Source organism: Euprymna scolopes, chromosome 8 (genome assembly GCF_053919585.1).
Source record: "Euprymna scolopes isolate OS-2025 chromosome 8, ASM5391958v1, whole genome shotgun sequence".
Lineage (NCBI taxonomy): Eukaryota > Metazoa > Mollusca > Cephalopoda > Sepiida > Sepiolidae > Euprymna > Euprymna scolopes.
In genome coordinates, this window is record NC_136489.1 from 96241728 (window position 1) to 96262431 (window position 20704).

General features: G+C 36.6%; 1 protein-coding gene across 1 annotated transcript in view; it reads left to right on the forward strand.

Annotated features, from left to right (window-relative positions):
• LOC145283663 (neuropeptide Y receptor type 2-like) overlaps positions 1-20704 on the forward strand; it is an 809226-nt gene that overhangs the window by 311900 nt on the left and 476622 nt on the right. Inside the window, exon 2 of the mRNA XM_080132664.1 lies at positions 13933-14022. The gene's annotated coding sequence lies outside the window, so the exon portion shown is untranslated. The remainder of the gene's footprint in view (positions 1-13932; positions 14023-20704) is intronic.

Below are 20704 nucleotides of genomic sequence, written 5' to 3' on the forward strand. Positions count from 1 at the left end.
CACTTTGGTGTAGGGGGCTACTATCAGGAGCAACAACTACTGGGGTGCTATGTAGGGATTTGGGCATCAAGATGTCGGTTCACGTTACACTTGAACTTCTGCACGTCAGTACAGTTGGGGAAGCAGGGACCTGGAATGGAATTCCAAAGTCTAGCGGTTCTGGGGAAGAAACTACTGGAGTAGAAAGATCTTTTACATCTAGGGATCTCTACAGTGTGTGAGTGGGATTTAGCAGCCTGTCGGGTTTGTCGAGGGTGTCTACGTCGTGGGGGCACAAGTGCTTGCAGTTCGTCAGAGCATTCACCATTAAAATACTTGAAGAACAGGCAGAGGGATGCAACATTTCGTCGATGGGACAGAGGCTGAAGCTTAGATGCCAGTTTAGGGCCTATCAGATTGGCGACTCTCTTTTGAACCTCGTCTAGGAGCGAGAGACTAGTAGCAGATGCACCAGCTCAAATATGACAGCAATACTCCATAATGGGCGAATGGTGGCCTTATAGAGGTACAGGATACTTTCTGTTGTTAGTAGTTTTCTAGCACGGTAGAGAGAGCCTACCTTCTTTGAAGCGGCCTTGGCAATGCTTTCAATGTAATTGTTCCAACTCATGTTTCCTGTTTGAGTTTGAAAGATATACTCTCAGATAAAGAGTCATTGGCCATTGCTATAGGTGGTAGAGAAGGTTTCTTGTAATTATTGAATGAAACTAGTTTAGCCTTGGCGGCATTGAACGTGACCATCCAGTTTTGTCCCCATTCCACTACAGATTGGAGGTCATCCTCTAGTGTTTCTGCCATTTTTTTTAGATATGCGTTCATTTGTTTTCCTGTCGTGCCTGTTATAGACTGTGGTGTCATCAGCATATATGCCTATCTCAGAGGCAATTTTGTCAGGGAGGTCCTTTATGAATATCAGGAACAATACAGGCCCAAGGATAGACCCTTGAGGCACTTCCGCATTTATATCATATTGTTTAGATGTACGACCGCCGAGGACAACCTGGATTTTTCTCTTATCTAAGAAGGATTTAATTATGTTAAGTATTCTACCAGTGATACCGTATGATCTAATTTTACTGAGGACACCCTCATGCCATATCTTGTCACAAGTCTTAGATATATCTAGAGCTACCGCTCTGCCCTCCTCCGCTTTGTCCAGTGAATGGTGTATACGCTCAGAGATTACAGTTAGGATGTCTGCTGTGGAACGGGCTTGTCTAAATCCATATTTTTTGTCAGTCAGAAGTTTAGCATCTGTAAGGTGATGGTTAATTAACGCCTCAAATATTTTGGCAAAAAATGGGAGGAGGCTAATGGGGCGATAATTTTAATGGGTCAGTTCTTTCGCCAGAATTCTTGAATGTACCACAGAAGCAGTTTTCCAACAGCCCGGAAAGCAATATTCGTTAAGGCATTTGTTGTAGAGTTTAGAGAGAACTGGAGCTACTTCGGCTGAGCACTTTTTTACTAGCATAGCTGGGATGAAATCGGGTTCACATGCTTTTGAAGTGTCAAGGTTTTTATGATAGCATGCACCTGAGCAGGGGTTATTTTCAGATCGTCTAGTGTGGCGTCTGTCCGCATAGGAAAGTCAGGTAGGGGGTGGTTGGAAGGGTCCTGTGTGGAGTTTGAGGCAAACCGACTGACAAGCATGTAAGCCTTTTCGGTTGCTGAGCAAACAACCTCGTGATTGTTGATTAGTGGGGGAATTGTTGATTGCCCATTATTTACTACACTGTTGTTCATTTTTCCAGAAGTCACGAGTTCCTAGTTTTTGTGCTTTGATGCGTTTTTTAGTGGTTTCAGTAAATTCTCTCTTAGCTGTCGCTATTTCTTTCTTAACGTTACTTCTAGCTTCTATATATTTCTGTCTATTTGAACAGGACTTATGTCGCTTAAATCTGCGGTATGCATGCTGCTTTTGAGCAATGGTAGTTGCGCAAGTCGAAGTAAACCATTGGGGAGAGTGGGGCTTGCTATAAAATTTCCGCATGGGAACATGTGCTTCGATTGCCGTTTTGAACCAGTCAGTGGTCTCATTTGCGCACTGTTCAGCAGGAAGAGAAAAAATATTTTCCCATGGGGCATCTTTGATAAGATCTCTGATGGCTTCCCAGTCAGCCTTTTTATAATATCTCGTTGTTTTGAGCACTGGCTCTTCAGTTTTTGGCTCTAGAGTTTAGGGCAATTTCAACCATTATCACTGCAGGATCATCGTTCTCAAGTGAGTTGTCGGCATTCGTTATACAATCATCGGGAACTGTGGTCAAAAACAGATCTAGAAGTGATGCGTGTTGTTCTTGCTGGTCAGGGAAACGGGTTGAAAACGTAACCATTTGTGATAGGGAGTGAGATATAGAGAAGCTATGAGTTGTGCTGCCCGCTGCATCTGTGTAAGTAGAGAATCCAAGCCAGTGGCTGTGGTGGACATTAAAGTCACCAAATACATGTAATTGTGCGCTTGTGTCAAGGGAGTGTCTTGTGTCTATGCTGTCAGAGACTTTGCTTGTTATGGTGCAGTCCTGGGTCGAGGGAGAGCGGTAGAGAAAATAGAAGTAGCTAATGTGTTGCATGTTTAGTCTAAAGCACATAAAGGCTTGATCGTCCGATTCTAGGTTTGTTTCTCTAGTCAAGGGGAGGTATTACTAATGTAAACTCCAAGTCTGTGCATGTGTCTGTCAGAGTCCTTACGGCAGGGTGGGAGATATCCAGGCAGGTTAAAGTAGTTAGAGGGGATGGAGGAGTGTAGATTAGTCTCACTTAGTGCTAAGATATCCGGGGTATTTGTTAGGAGAAATGCTTCAAAATCAGCTAAATTAGTTCTAAGCCCACGGATATTTGTGAATGCAAGCCTTAAGAGAGGAGGCAAGTTGGATTTGTTTGACACTAAGCCTGGTTTAAGCTTATTTTTAGATTGTACTTTCGTCACATTCTTTAAAGAATTTCAGTTTAGGTAAGGGGGAGCTGAACAAGAGGTTATGCAGAGCATCAGACATGCATCACAAGTAGACCATCAGCTGACCTTTTTTCAATTAGGATTGTGGCATCAAGAAAGCCCACTGGGATGAGTGCAGGGTCCCTTTCCATGCGCGACATGGCACTAAAACATCCCGATATTATACAACTGTTGATGGAGCAGCCGCTCTAAGCGCTACTAAAGAGTTAGGGCTCCTGTATTACCAGTTCGAAACAGCAGCCAGAAACTGTCAATCCAATACCCTCAACCCACAAGAAGAAGGCCAACCCAATCTAATTGCTCAGCCATATATGGCACTCAAGCGCTCTCAAGTGCCCAGTTTTAGGGGTGGGGTGTGTCGGGAGTGGGAAAACGGCGTTCATTGCCTTAGACAAGAAACAAAATCTACCACTGGGTGTTTTTGTCGAATCAATGTGATAGTGTCTCTACGCCTAACTAATAGGTAAAGGAGGCGTATGGAAGCCGGGCGATAGACAGAGTCTATCTACTCCTTAAGCAGTTTAGTTTTATAAACCGGTAATTTGTTTAAGTCGCTAGTTCTAGGAAGGTTGTCGTCCAAGACTGAAGAGGCCTCCCTCCCCTTTGGTTTAGTTTCAGAGTTTTCCTTCTCCTAGACGGATGATCTGGGGAGATCTACTGAGTCCGTCAGCACTGAGAGGGTTTTCTCCGCGCCTAGGTCCTAATCCAGGCATTTCTGCGACCCCGCGTGGTTAGTTAATATTACTGGGTTAGTTTGTAGAGGTTATATATCTGCTGAATAGTTACACTCCTCAAAGTGATTTAGAGACATTGCTATTTCATTGTTATTGGATAAAGGGGATGAGTAGAGCTCATGCAGTGTAAGCAACTATGATTGTAAGAAGGCTTATTAGAAAGGAGATAATGTGGTTTGAGGCTTTCCTTTATATTTTTTTATATTTTATTTATGTTAGCTTAGGTCTAGGATAACGTTACAGTATGAGTAGGTATTAAGAATTGAACTACGAATTGTGCCCAAACTATATTTTAGATGACAGGAGGGTTAAGATGTAAATGCAATATAATACGGAGAAAACAGTAGGTAAGTTATGAGCCATGTGTAATTAGGTAAATAGATATATGGACGGGTTTTCAGTAGGTGCGAATAAAGTTGAAGTTGTAGGTATAAAGTGTGTTTCTATTATTGAAGGAAGATAATTTCAGCTTTCAAGTATGAGTCGTGGGACATTTTGCATAACAAGGAGTATCGGTTCAGTTTCGTATTAATCGTTGCAAAACTATCTAGGAGACATAGTTATGTAATGCAGATCGCTATGCTTCTGAGTACATACTTTGGCTATTAAATACCTAACTGAATAGAAATGAACTCTAATGCATGCCTTAGAGGTAGAAATGTATAGATGCTTCGTGATGACTATCAAGCAGTTAGCATGTGAGAGTTAGGGGCTGGAAGTTAAAGATTCCACTACAATTGCTATGCAATGTAGGAGTTTAGTGGCGGCTTGGGCGATAGAGCAGATTCTTAGCGTTCAAGAGACAGGTGGTATTTACTTACAAATAACAGTATATCTCCATTAGGATTTAGAGTTTCTGGTAAGGTTTTGTTTGAGGAAAGAAAAAAAGAATTTTTTTTGGCATACAGGTTAGACAGAAGTAGTCGTCTTGGAGGTAAAATGTATATTGGAATTTCGTAGCTAGCTATTAGGTGTTTTTTCCAGTTATAAGAGTAGTTCCTCATGGTGATTCGGAATTCGTATTCTGTATTTATAGGTAGTCATTAAGGTTAGGCACAGAGCATTGCATCTATTTAGAAAAATAGCCCTAGTATCACAGTTAAGATACTGTATATTTCAGTTACAAATATAGTGAAAGTTAAAATATAAGCTATGTTCAGTGGTTTGGTATGGATATCATGGAGGTCACTTTATTAATACAAGCAAGCATATGGTAATTGCAGATATTAAGTATACTACTTAAAGTTCTTCTGTCTTCTACAGTAGAAAAAATAAATCCTAGCTTTCTGTTAAGTTTAGAAATCTCTCTTGCCTAAGCTTTCAATTTTTCGAGTCAATTTTAAGAACTACACACGGCTCGCAGGGAAACAATGAGATAAAGACAATATATACGCATGTAATTAAAATACATTATTAAAAAATAAAATAAATTTAAAAGAGAAAAAGTATAAACAACAGTTGGCAAGAAAGTAAAAAAAAAAAAGCAGCTGGCATTTTGGTAGGATTAGGATGGGTTAGGTACACTTAGCTTTGGGTATCTTCATTTCTTGACTTGACTACCAGCATGTGTAACCATGTTTTAGGTGGAAGGGTAGATGGTACTTCGCTTCCTTACCCGGTCTTTGTATCTATTTATAGAGGGCGCACATGCGTATATGATAATTTTACTTTTTTTTCTGCGGGGGGAGGGGGTTACATTTTTGTTTTTTCATTCGTTCTTTTATTTTTGAAATTTTTGTTGGGTAAGGATAGAGTTGGCATATAATAATGAAAGATTGCTCAATATTGTTAGTATAGCAGGTGTGGCGAAACCGAACTTCATGTCGACTCTGGCAACGCCGGGTATCCATACTAGTGTGTAAATATATATATATATATATATATATATATATATATATACATATATATATATATATAATACTAAAACTCTGTCGTTCTTGGTTGTTTGCTTGTTTGCTTGTTTGCTTGCGCAATATCCTCCTCCTACTACTACTATGCCTCCTCTTCTTGCTACTACTATTACTTCTCCTCTTTACAACTACTACTACACCCCCTCTTCCTCCTCTTACTACTACTACTACTACTACTACTACTACTACTACTACTACTCTTCCTTATCCTACTATTACTACTACTGGTTGACATGTATTTTCCCTACTACTACTCTAAACAGAATGACTCACAGAAATCTATCTATCTATATTTTTTTCATTTTAATATACTTTCATAGAAATGTTTCTGTTATGTCACAAAAAAACTATTTTCTTTACGTCACAAGTGTCATGCTCATACATTAATTCCATAGCTAATATAACATACTGCCCCCTTAGGGGATGTTTTGCAACTATTCTATATCATAACTATACTGTCGCAATTTTCTCACAAATAAATTAACTTTGACCTGTTGACAACGTATTTTGTTTTACTGTGTACGCTTTCAGCAGCTTATTTTTTTGCGTTTTAAATTATCCAAATAAACAATTGTTAATACTTTCTGCATTTTTTTTACATCGTTCATTTCCGTATTACGTTTAAGTTATTTTAACGCAATTTTCTTACAAATATATCTACTATTTTACAATATATTGTTTTACCGGGTACGTTTTCAGTGACCCATTTTTTTTCTACGTTTAAATTAATAGATATTTAAAAATTTGAATTTAACTTTAAGTCTTATGGTATCTGTTCAGTGCACATTTACCTATAAGTATGGCAAACCACTTATAATTCAATGGCTGTAAGTTTTTTTTCAAGATTAAACAATTATAAATAGAACGACTCATAGAAATCTATCTATATTCTTTTTTCATTTTAATATACTTTCATAGAAATATTTCTGTTATGTTACAAAAAACTATTTTCTTTACGTCACAAGTGCTACGCTCATACATGAATTCCATAGCTAATATAACACACTGACCCAACGGGTCACGGGTAGTCTAGTATATATATATATATATATATATATATATATATATATATGGTGAGCCCCCCCCCCAAAAAAAACGGGACCCAACTCTAATTAGGCCCCGTGTCTTAGTGTTTTGTCCGAATGAAATGAAACTTTGGTCATAACTAGTTTATTATATTCAAAACATCACATCAAAACACTAGGGTCTTTGGCCTTTTTTTTCTCCGTTGACTGTAAAATGCTCGGAAAACAATTGAATGTCCTCTATTGTTTTTTGGTCACCCTGCATATCTATAATATAAAGCTGAATGTGTGTGTGTGTGTGTGTGTATGTGTGTGTGTGTGTGTGTGTGTGTGTGTGTGGTCACGATTAGGCTCCTATATGGTTGACTATTTTAAAAAAACTGATTACATATAATGATAGAAGATGTATCGAGACACAGGAATGGGTATGTTTGATCTGGCAGAACGGTGGTCCATTAAAATTGTGGGGACTGCGTTCGCGCCTGGTCCACAAAGTATGGAAATAAAAAATTTAAAATAAAACAAAAAGCGTTTACAAGTGTTTTTGATATAGATGTACATAATAATAATTTGATAAGTATGTTTTAACTTAAATAGGGATGGTATAATAAAATTGTGGGGTCTACGTTCGCGCCTGGCCTCCATAGAATGGAAATAGGCACACACTTTAATAAAGACTTTTCATATCTATCTGCGTAAGTATACTTTGATAATTATGTTTCAGTTTGAAGAAATATGGTATAATAAAATTATGGGGTGTTCGTTCGCACCTGACTTCATAGAATGGAAATATGTCACAACGTTTAACAAGGTTTTTTTAAAATATAGACTCACAGAATATTGTGATAAGTGTTTCAGTGTGTACAGGTATGGTATAATAAATTATGGGGTTTATCTATTTTATTTTTACTTTCATCATAGTTTGCTTTGGTTTCGATACCCTCAAATTCGACCCAAATTTATAACCCTTCCTTTTCATAACCTATCATACTTTCATAAATCAGAGTTTATTTTCTGTAGGCTGTTTTTGAACCCAGTCAACGACGTGTACTTTTGCTAGTATATATATATATATAACTAATACCAACATTAACACCAAAGCCGGAATATATTCTATACCCTGCCTTGATTGTGGAAGAATATACGTAGGAGAAACTCAACGTAATTTAAATAAAAGAATATATGAACACAAAAGAGATGTAAAAAACAACAATACACTCAACGCCATATTTTGTCACATCATGGAAAACGACCACCATTTTGATTTTAACAAAGCAACTTTCCTTAAACACATACATAACAGACCCACACGACGTTTAATTGAGTCAGCTATAATCTCCCATTCCAGCAATATAATTAAGCAAAGAAAAGGTTTTTTCCACGTTGCTCCCTTTCTGTCGAAAATAATTATTAAAGAAAACAACTTAGACACCGGTTAAACGCGAAAAAAGAAAAAAAAAATTCGTAATTTCACTTAATTTTATTTTTATTTTACTTATTTACTGTATTTTATCATTATCTATTTTTAGACTCCATTTTATCACCTCCTATTCTTATTTTTAGATACCATCTTTTAAGTTACTGCGCTATTTTATCCCAATTCAATTATTTCTAATTTAAAAAAAAAAAAAAGATTCTTTCGTAATCTCGTGTCATTTTATTTATTTAATCTATCACCGCTATATTTTCAAACACAATTTTTAATCTCTACGATATTTTATCTTTTAGACGTAATCCACTACACTAGTTTACTCTAATTAGTTCTTCTCTCATAAAATGTATATACATGTATATATGACATCTAATTTACATAAGGAAAACACGCTGCTCTCCCCCATCATTATATATAGCCCCAATCTTCCGACTCTCTCGTCAATGACCATCCCTCTTGAAGAAGCCCGCATAAATCGGGCGAAACGTTGAGTATCCAGGTCCTTCCACCTCCATTTTATTTCATATATATTGTATTAATAAAAAGTTAAATCTGCATAGCTTATTCCACTATTATATTTCTGAATTCAGTCTGATAAGATGAGGATAGTTGATCTTACTGAAAATTATTACACTTCTGAAATCGTAACATGTATCAAGTTGTTTCAGAAAATACTGATTTTTTAAAAGTTAACTGAAGTTACTACTTTAGTCGTATTTAATACGCAATTAACATACTTAATAATTTATTAAAAAATATTTCTTCTATAGTACAGCTTGGTGCATATAAGCGTTTAATGAAATGAGGAGAAATGCGTATACTTTTCCTGTATCAAACTCAGTCATAATGCTTCCAAACAACCGCGAATAACAACAGACTATAGGATGAAGTGCCCACAAGTGATCAGTTTTAAGGTTTTAGATAGATGGTTTCATATCTTATCGTGCCAATCTGGATCTTTTGTCCATCAAATCTTGGTTAGTATACATTGGTCAGTGAGAGCAGCCACTGAGGATGTGTTCGATTGTCTATACGGGATTTACACAAAGGCAGTTTCCCGTTGTTGCTGATATCCACATGTGAAGGTTGTTGACTGTCCTTCCATTCTTCGTACTTGTTCGGTTCAGGGTCATCCAGTTTTTCCTTGAAAGATCCATTCTTTTTTTTTATTGCATTTTCGCCCCAAACAAGGCACAGTGTCACTTTCATGTAAAGGGCTACTATCTGGAACATAAATTGCAGGAACACTATGCAGGGAGTTGAGCAGAAAGATGTATGTTTCCATTATACTTGAACTCTGTATGTCAGTACAGTTGGGGAAGCAAGAACCCGGAAGGGAATTCCGAAGTCTATCAGTTCTGGGGAAGAAACTATTAGAGTAGAAGGCTTTCTGACATCTGGAGATCTCTACTGTGTAGGGGTGGGATTTTGCTGCTTATCGGGTTTGTTGGGGGTGTTTATGCCGAGGAGTACAAGTGCTTGTAGTTCATTGGAGCGTCTACCATTAAAATACTTGTAAAACAGGCAGAGGGATGCAAAATTTCGCCGATGGGACAGAGGTTGAAGCTTAGCGAGCAATTCGGGACCTGTTAGGTTGACAACTCTTTTTTGAACTCTGTCCAGGAGTGAGAGACTAGTAGTAGATGCACCAGCTCAAATGTGGCAATACTCCATACATGGGCGAATGGTGGACTTGTAGAGGTAGAGGATACTCTCAGACGTAACTTTCTAGCACGGTAGAGAGAGCCCACCTTCCTCGCAGCAGGCTTGGCAATGCCCTCAATGTATCTGTTCCAATTCATGTTCCCTGTGAACGTTAAGCTGAGGAGTTTGAACGTAGATATTAGTGGTTGAGAAGTTTTCTTGTAATTATTAAAAGAAACGAGCTTAGTCTTTGCAGCATTGAACGTTACCACCCATTTTTGTCCCTATTCCACTAGGGGTTCCGCCCATTACCTTGGATACGTGTTAATTCGCCCGCCCCCGTGCCTGTTATAGAGCTTAGTTTCGTCAGAGACAATTTTATCAAGGAGGTCATGAATATGAGGAATAATAAAGATCCAAGGATCGACCCCTGAGGTACACCCGCATTTATATAATTGTTTTGACGTACGACCATCGAGGATAGCCTGGATTCTTCTCTCATTTAAGAAGGATTTAATTATGTTAAATATTCATCCAGTAATACCATATGATCTAATTTTCATGAATAAACATGTCATACCCTGTAAAAGCTCTAGATATATCTAGGGTTACTGCCCTTCACTCCCCTGTCTGTAAAGCTTGATTAATTATGGACTTAAATATTTTGGTGAAAAAACGGAGAAGGCTAATAGGGCGATAATTTAATGGGTTTGTTCTTTCGCCCATATTCTTCTAAACTTGTACAACAGGAGCAGTTTTCCATCAGTAAGGGAAGCAAGATTTGTTAAAGCATTTGTTGTTAGAGAGAGCTGGAGCAACCTTAGCAGAACATTTTTAATAGTATAGCAGGGATGAGATCAAGTTAACATGCTTTAAGGAGTATAGGTTTTTGACATCATGTATTCTAGCTTCTATAAGCTTTTGTCTGTTTGTACTGGACTTATGCCGGATTAATCTGCGGTATGCATGTTGCCTTCGAACAATGGCAGCTATGCAAGTAGAAGTAAACCGCTGGAGAAAGTAGAGTTTGCTATAGAACTTATGTGTGGGAACATGTGCTTCAGTTGCTGCTTTCAACCACCCAGTGGTATCATTGTTCCGTAGGAAAAGAAAAAAATATTTCCCCATGGGGCATCTATGATCTCTGATGGTATCCCAGTCAGCGTTATTGTAGTAACTTGTCGTTTTAAGCAATGACTCTTCAATATGGGGTCGAGAGTTTAAAGTGATGTCAATCATTATCACAGCATGATCAGCATTCCTGGTTGGCAATGGACATTTGTTAGACAATCCTCAGAAACTGTTGTCAGAAGTAAGTTCAGAAGTGAGGCTTGCTGATCATGACGATCTGGGAGACGGGTCGGGAACACTTACTGTCTGTGTTAAAGAATGGGATATATAAAAGTTATAGATGACGCTACTAGCTGTGTCCGTGTATTCAGAGAAGCCAAGCCAATTACTGTGGTGGACATTAAAGTCACCAAATACATGTATTTGGGCGCTAGTGTCAAAGGAAAGTGCTACATCTATGCTGTCAGAGACATGGTTGATTAGAGCACAGCCCTGGGTCAAGAGAGAGAGAGAGAGAGAGAGAGAGAGAGAGAGAGAGAGAGAGAGAGAGAGAGAGAGAGAGAGCGACAAAGAAAATATAAGTAGCTAACGCTATGTTGTAAAGTAAGTCTAAGGCACATGAAGCGGTTGTCATCTGATTCTAGTTTAGATTCTCTAGTCATGGGGAGAGTGTTACGAATATAGACGCCAAGTCCGTGCACGTGTCTTTCAGAGTCCTTACGACAAAGTGGAAGATGACCAGACATGTTAAAGTGGTTAGATAGGATGGAGGAGTACAAGTTAGTTTTACGTAGAGCTAAAAAATCCTGGGAGTTTGCTATGAGAAATGATTCTCCATCGCCTAATTTAGTTCCATTTGTAAATGCGAGCCTCAAAGAGGGAGATCGTTGTGTATCGTTATTTTGATCGTTATTTTGGATAGAGCTGTCCTTTCGTTTTATTTCGTAGTTTCAGTTTAGGGAGAGAGATGCTAGACAAAGCGGATGTGCATAGTCACCATCAGCCGATTCCTCATCCACAGGAATGTGGCCTCAGAAATGCCCACCAGAGATGAGTGCCAGGTCTCTATGCATGCGCAATATGGTACTACAAACATCCCGATATTATACAACTCATAATAGAATAGCAACTCTAAATTCGAGTACTAAAATCAGCAAGTTCGTGGACACTGTGAACTGGGCATACAGCGACAACGTTTCCCGGCGAATGACCACGCATCTAAATAATACTAGTGCTATATATAAACACTTGATAAAAGAACATAACTATCCCCCTCCAATCATAGAAAGGTCCTCGTTAGTAACATAAAAATTATACAACATGAAAATAATATTAAGAAATTAAAAATTCTTGAAGCATCATATATTAGAATCCTTCAATCCACTATAAAGGATATTTGTTCGAACATATTTTTCTTCACATATACACACCCAGACGTACGCACGCACATACGCACACACACACACGCATATACACAGCCTCATACACACACTCACATTCATGCGTATACACACACACCCGAGCTGTGACGTCACTTCCTTTTAAGTGAAAACCAGACATGCGCACCCAGAACACTAACTCCAGTATAAAAGTCAACAAAACCTGTCAACTTCCCTTTTTTCGTCTGGATTAGCGTCCGACCTGTTGAGTCGACGAACCGGCCGCGCGTCCTAACGTCACTTTCCCTGCTACTGTAATGTGGAATAAGCGCACGTACACTTTATACGCTTTCTCTCTCCATGAACTGGATTGACTTACTCAGTTTCGGTTTTGGTCCATCACACAGACATGTGCGCGACTCTCTACTGAGCTTAACCCTCTCTTTCTACAGGCCGGCTTGCCACTTCGCGTTTCTCTATTGCATTCCCCTTTCCTTCCACGCGCGTAGTCGTCAACGGCAGAATGAACACGTGTACAACCAAGACTTTCATTTCTCAACAGAAAATAAACGACATGTTCTTTTATTCCAGCATTTAAGTTCTTTGTTTCCTTCATTCAATTCGTTTCATTATTTTTCTTGTAGTGAGTTTAGGGTATTTATATCCTGGTCCGCAACATATTGCATTCGAGAAAAGCAGTAACGTTCTAAAATGTTCGAAGTGGACGGTGTTAACAGTGCTTGCTGATTTTAATATTCGAATTTTTAATCGACCTATATTTTAAATCGACTTTTCATCGACTCTATATATTTCAACTTATCATCACCTAACGCCATTTACTGTATATTTTAGTTTTCACTTTTAATTCTCATTTTCGCTCCTTCGCACTTTTACTGCAAAACCTGAGGATGATTCGTGGACGAATCGAAAGCGCTCGTGAAAGCAACAACTATGGAACTTTTATTAATATTTTTGATTTTGATATAAAAAAGATTATATGGAAAATCGAAAAAAAAAGGATCATAAAGCAAAGTGTCTCCGTTGCATTTAATAATGTTTGCTTGAATGAAAAAATGCTGCCTAAATATACCAATTTCAAATATATATATATATATATATATATATATATATATATATATGTATGTGTGTGTGTGTGTGTGCGTACGTGCATGCGTGTGTGTATGCTAGAATGCTGTCATCTTAAATTCTATGCAATTATGTACAATCTCGAAACTGTGTATAAAATGAATAAGTACAATACTTAAATGATACCAATAATCTAATGCGAAGCCATAAAAAAACGAATAAGTAATTAATTAATACTCGTTTTTTCAAAGGAATATACAGATTAGTTAACCTTCGTGTAGTCGCTCTCATATCCGTGACTGAGTATATTAAAAAGTTAATTTTATTAATTGTTATATAGAAGACGTAGAACTTTAATATCAATATCAGAGCGAGGAAAAACGTCAACTTTATAGGCATATAGATAGATTAAGAAATAAAAAGACTAAGCGGTAACTGACCGGTTTTGAACCTCGCTCAGCAGAGCTACCGGTTATGTAGCCCTTTTAGTCTTTTTATTTTTAAATCCATTGTTTACAAATAAATATGGTCTAAATTAATATTTTGTAACACAAGAAAAATATTTATGTTATAAATTGTTTTATTTTGAAGATATTTTTCCAGTTTATTTAAATATAATCTAAAAAAAAAAAAAAAATGGGAGTCAAATAATTCTTATTTTTCACTTGAATCTCATTTTCTTTTTTATTTTCCAGTAAAAACCCAGCAATGGACAGAAACTCGAAATTCACACATTTCCGTTCCGTCGTCTTCTCAAAAAAGGATTTCAGTAACATGGCCGCCAGGTAACAACTTTCTACTATTTTTCGAAGATAACTTTAAGATTTTGTCTGTTAAAAAAAGAATTCTCCTTCATATAATGAATATGCTTGCATTACTATTTCATTTATCCACCTTAAAATGAGATGATTCTAGACAACACGCGACCCGTTGAGTTAGTACCTGTTATATGTACAAGCAATAAAATGTTCTCTCTAGCTGCGTATTTTACTAGTAATAAATGATGTAAATGTTTAATTTGCTAATAAACAGCCGATTATGACAATTTATCGGAAACGTTCCCGGTCCATTTAGCATAATGGTAAGAGTGTTCGCTAATGGATCGGGAGACCGAGGTTCAATACTTTGTCAAGTCATACCTAATACTTAAAAAAGGGACTAGGTGCCCTCTTTTTAAACATTCAGTAATATATGGGGAGGATCAAGGTAAGTGGAGTAATCATGGGAATAGAGTGGACCCCCCTCCCTATACATCAGTGTAGAAGTTAATGTAAAGGGAACTTTCGCGTCTTCCTTGGCTATTGTCGGCCACTTAGCTTTTATAAACGCACTCTACTCTCAAATGATGATGTAATGCCTGACAACAGAGTCCCATGACAAAAAACAGGTATTATACTAAAAAGAAAATGTAATCCCTGAGAAGATGATATCATGACCACAGAACAGATAATTTTCCCAAATTTCTATACCCTGTATATCAAATTTCGAGTCTGTAGACTGAAAATTGACAGAGTTATTGCGTAGGGAAATATGCACAGACAGATAGACATTTTCACTTTTATATATATATATATATATATAGATAGATTAAGAAATAAAAAGACTGTAAGCGATAACTAACCGGTTTTGAACCTTGCTCAGCAGAGTTACCCGTTAAGTTGCCCTTTAGTCTTTTTATTTTTAAATTCATTGTTTAATATTTTGTAACACAAGAAAAATATTTATGTTATAAATTGTTTTATTTTGAATATATTTTCTATGGTTATTTAAATGTAATCTAAAAAAAACAAACATTATCTCTCCAAGAGGAGAAGGTAATGCCTGAGAGGATAGTATCGTTCTAAAACCATGTGGCGTTCCCCCGGACGATCGTCGACCCCAACGTTTGTGTGTCGTGATTTTTTCTATGTCGTCACCTCTCGTTCTGGCCATGTGGCTTATCTCACTGACGATCGCCGAGGGCATAAGCACTGGTTCATATACGAAAACAAAACAATGCAAACTCACAAGAGTAAACATAAATTACTACACATGACTTATGCATCAGTTGTCCTCTGAATGAAACAGGTATTCCAGCTATGTGCGATATTAGAAACTCCACACAAGAATAAAAATAATAATTCAAGCAATTTATTGGTTCTTAAGTTGATAACAACACACGGACTGACGACTTATGAGTGCCAAGTTCGAAACCAGTCAATTCCACAGTACAATTTTCACTTAGCAATGTTGGCAACTATTATGTGTCTCCACCCACAAAAAAAATAAATAAATAAAAAGGTGAGTCTGGTGTCAAACCTTATCAATAATACCTAAGTAACCATTTGAATGTGGAACTTCATTCTACACTTAACACAAAAAGATATGACTGCTACCTAACTTGTTGCAGTACGACTCTCTTAAAAGCAACCCAAGGCCGAGAAGACCGGACTAGGATTTCCACAAATAATGACTGATCAGCTAATAATTGGGATAGAGAGTTTAGCTATTTCGATTCGCCATCTTCATCACGATTTAAAGATAATTAAGCAAGTGGATTTCGTCCGGCGTGATCAAGTATGATTTAGATGATAATTATCCAGTGAAAATCCTTCGTGATTATTCGTGACCAGTGGAACAACAGCAGTTAATTCGACCACCCCCAATTGGATTCCCTGCACTTGAACTTACTTAACGCATTTATTGCGACAAACGGAAGTGCTGTTACATTTAACTGCGGAAGAGAAACATATTTAGTCCACTGATTTGAAACAAACAACAATAAAACAAAGAACCCCCCCCCAAAAAAAACAAAGCAAGAAAGAAAGAAAAAAAAAAAACAACATTTCGGATTGTTCTCACCTATAATCGATTCATTTTGTTTAAAATATAGTTGTAGATATAAAAAGAAATTTAAGTTCATAGAAGGCAGAACAATGCAAAGGTGTGACGGATAAACTCAAACTGACGCACCTTAAGACATAATGGTGGAACGTTTGCATTGTGCTGTTTCCATAAACTTAAATTTATTTTATATACACACTAGTAGGGAGACCCGACGTTGCCAGGGATTGAATGATGATCAACGAATATTTCACACTGCTATATATTTATTGTCATCGAAATCCGTGAAATCGCCCAGAAGGAAGCTTCACATGTCTCCGTGCAGTAACTTAGTCCAAAATATATGTTGTTCTACATTGCACTCTACAGAACCTACTGTTTCTTTTATAAAATTATTTTATATAAACTTCTTTCCAGTTAACGAAAAAAAAAAAAACATAACGAATTTACGTTCGGGGTTCGAACCTACAAACCACGTCATTCAAAAAGAGAAAAAAAAAAACGCGTAAATTTTCAAGCCTTATGAAATTCTATGGCAGTTAATGAAAAGAATAAGAAATTTACGTGCGGAGTTTGAACCTACAGACCATGTCATGCAAACAAATAAATAAAAAACACGCTATCAATTTACCTACAGTAGAATTTTCACGGTCCGTTGTTCTATCATTGTTGCTAAGCGATGACATGGAAAAATGGCTTTGCCGATGATAGATAATTTAAAATAATAGTTTCGATTATCGATTATCGGTAATTATCTTGGGTATTCTGAGACAAAACTTAATTAAAATCACTCCCAGATTAATAGACTAAAGTTCTGTAAATTTAAAAGAAAATCCGTTCAGCCGTTTCGGAGTTTATAAGGAACAAACTCACACACAGAGACATAGTTGCATTTATATAATTGTAGAGATTAAACAATGCTTCAAGCAAACTACTTTAATCTAGTTGTAAATATGAAAAAAAGTGTTGCAGAATGGAAAAAAAGAATTAATTGTATACTTTTTAGCAGATAATTTACATCATTACGAAAATAACTTCGAAATTTAATTGAGCAATGAAAGAATGAAAGTAGAATTAAACCTTTGTTTTTCATGGAAATGTCAACTACTAGCTGAAGTACTAATCTACGTAATGTTCCACACATTTTATTTTGTTGCACGTTATAGAAATAATGTTTGTTAGTTTAAAATTATAGTGGTTAGTGTCAGATCTGATTGTTTACGTCTCTCTATGAGCAGAAGTGTTTTTTTAGGAGGAGGGAAGACTCGTGATTTTTAAACCAACATTCTTTATAATTATTAAAATTATTGTGAGTAATCAGATGTAAATCCATAAATTCAGACATCCCAATATTTCCTTATTATTCGAATACATTCAGGACGCAAGTTATAATATAAATGAATGAGAGGGAGCGATTACATAGACCGCCGCCGCCGCCGCCGCCGCCAACAACATCAACAACAACAACAACAACAACAACAACAACAACAACAACAACAACAACAACAACATTAATTAATTGTCCTGGTGCCTAAGGTGTTTGAACTGGTTTTACATAATTTGAGGGCGTTATTCAAGAAATGCTGCCACTTTTTCTATCACTTTTTCTGCTATGATATACTCCCTATTTAGGGAGCCGATAGTTATAATGAAATCAAGCAAATCGAAAAAAACAACAAAAATGTTTTTATGTAACTTTAAGAGACATATTCATGAAACTACACCAAAATATTCACAATTAAAGTTTGAAGTTATAAAAATGCTAAGCATAGACGTCATCATCCATAAATTGACGTTTTACTGATTTTTTTTTTGGAATGGGGGTTCCAACATCATCGCGATTGATAGACCAACAGTAATCTGCAAGCATGATGGTATCCCAACGACCTTGATAGTGAACTTCCATATCGCTGATATCTTGACGGAAGCTCTCCCCTTGCCGGTCGTTTACATTACCTAGATTTTCTGGAAAACGGGCAAGCTGGCTGTGCAAAAAATGTAACTTGATGCTCATACTTGCAGTCAGTTGACAGAGACTTATGAGTAATATTTCGACAAGTTCTTTGTAGTTGGATGCTCTTATTTTTTTACCAAAAATGATTTTACTATTTACATAAACGCACTCAGGGCACTCAAATCTTCAGGGTTCATAAAATTACAAAAAAATTGCATCATTCATTAAATTTCGAATATAGGGTCCATAAAAAAATCCGGCTTTTAATTTCTCTATAGTTAGGCCTGAAAATTTCATGTAAATATATTTGAAACAGTCGCTATCTTTCCCAAGAACCTTTACAAACTGTTTCATGATGCCAAATTCTATGTGAAGAGAAGAAAACACAATTTTGGAACGCTCCACCAAAGAAGAAGCCAGGGCATTGAGAGAGAGAGAGCAAAGAATCAATTCACTGCGCACAGGCCAATCTTTTTTATCCAGTGCTCTTTTCTTGCCCTGCTATCCCACAAACACAAGAAGCAAGGAAATTTTGTGTAGCCACTTTTTACCAACAACATACTTCATTGTATAGGAAATTTGACTTTTACTTTAAGATTTGTGATATCATAATCAATTAACATACATCAAAATAAAGACCTACAATTGTAATTATGAAGATAAAATGTATATAGAAACACTCCCAATGTACTGTCGTCTAACTCACCTACGCTTCACAGTCAGATAAACTATTCTAAAAGATAACAACTCTGTAGACTAGTACATAATCGCCAGGTATATTTATTTAAAGAAAAAAAAAGGAAAAAACTGAATGAGAAAAAACGACAGGTATCAGAAAGTAAAAATAATAACAACGAACGAGGATATGAAAATGAAGGGATTAAAAGACATCGAAAGACTTAATAAGTTCGTCAAAAAATGAACATGAAATGTCGTGTTGCATGACAAAGTAAACAAATACATTATCCAGAAGAAATGAGTAAAACGTACCGTTGATATCGAGGATGAGAGCGAATAAATAAGAGGCGTGCTGTGTCGCCAGTGGTTAAAAAAAAAGGAAGTATAGACCAATGAGAAAAGGAAATTAGGAAGAAAGTAACTTTCTAGTTAAGAGTAACTTAAAGGAAGATAATAGGTTCAAAACAGGGAGACAGAACACTTAATTTTAAGGTAGAAAGGTATAAAACAGCAAATATCTCAACAACTTGACCTGATGAGAAAACATTAATATGATTTTCAGAATCAGCATTCCCAAATTAATCTAAATCAGCTTAGAAACCTTGGACACCCAACAATGTGTTGGCCGGTGTTGTTATTTATTTGTAGGGTATAGTTTTAGAATTAATTTGAGTTAAAAATTAAATAATAAGCGGTGGCTTAAAAATAATGATAAACATTGAGATAGTAAGCCGGTGATGTGGGCGGAGCGAGAGAACTAAATAGACAGGAAGTAAAACTGTTTGCTACTGTCTTTTACATATTTAAAAGAAGCAATTTATTTGGAATACGTTTAATAGTTTTTAAACTAGGGTTAAATGTACACATAGTTTCGTGAAAAAGCATTTTAGAAAGTGCTATAAGTGGTGAATGTTTAAGATTTCTCTCAGAAGTGTTCTATTATTTTCTTATCGGAACTGTAGATACAGAAGAAAAAAACCGACTTTATTTTATTAATATAGTAGATTGCTAAATATCTGCGAGATAACTTCTGTGCGACTCTGTTAGGGTAGTGGCTATCATTTCAGAATTTTCGTCCACCCAAACACGCTGTTCTACTAAGGTTTGCTTGTCTACTTTGCCCAGTAAAAGAAAAGATGAATTCAAATTGTTCATGTACAAAATTAAACAATCTTTTAACACATCGCATAACATTGGTAAAAATTTTGACGATAGAGTACTTTTCTTACGGAAGATAGCCCCCCCCTTTATTAATGTGAAATTTGTTTCCTTTCTTAAAATCATTATTTTTCTTTCTTTGCATTTCCGTTTTATCTTTGAGGTTAATAATCCGCGTAAAATTTAATCTAAGTTTTTTTTTGAAGTTCTTGTGGATTACTGTAATACATTTATTAATTAGGACTAGTGTCCTCGTTTTGCTATGCCATTTTAATCGATTAACTCTTCGTCATCCCGGGGGTAATATTTATTTTATAGTACTTGGAAGCCTGCTTAGATTGCTTGCACTGAAGCCTTTGTTCGACCATCGACGCAAAAGAGGGTTAATTCACAATCATGGAAAACCCTCCACACTATCGTTATACCTAGAATGGAAATTTAAATTTAAATGTTTAGTCTGAAGCGCAACCTGCGGCAATTCATTTTCTCCAGGAAACGTCGAAGAGACGGTGGAAGAGACGGTGGAAGAGACGGAGCGAATTAATTACTGCCAAGTAATAGCGGGATATGATCTAGTATTTGTTGTCGAGATTCCAAGCCTTCACAGAGAAAAATGCTATATCATTTTCTCGCTGCGTCAGATGCAGGGTGCCCAAGAGACGTAATGCATTTCTGGAAATATGATGGCTATTTGAGAGTGTATCAGTTGCCATGTATCGAAATAGCACAATAGCTATCATGTTCATCCATTCACAAACAAGTGTTATTCGCAGTAGTTAAGGAGGTGCGCAAACTTAAAGATCACAACAACTGAAAATGAGAAAATCTCACGTTTTGAAGGCACGGATTTTGTT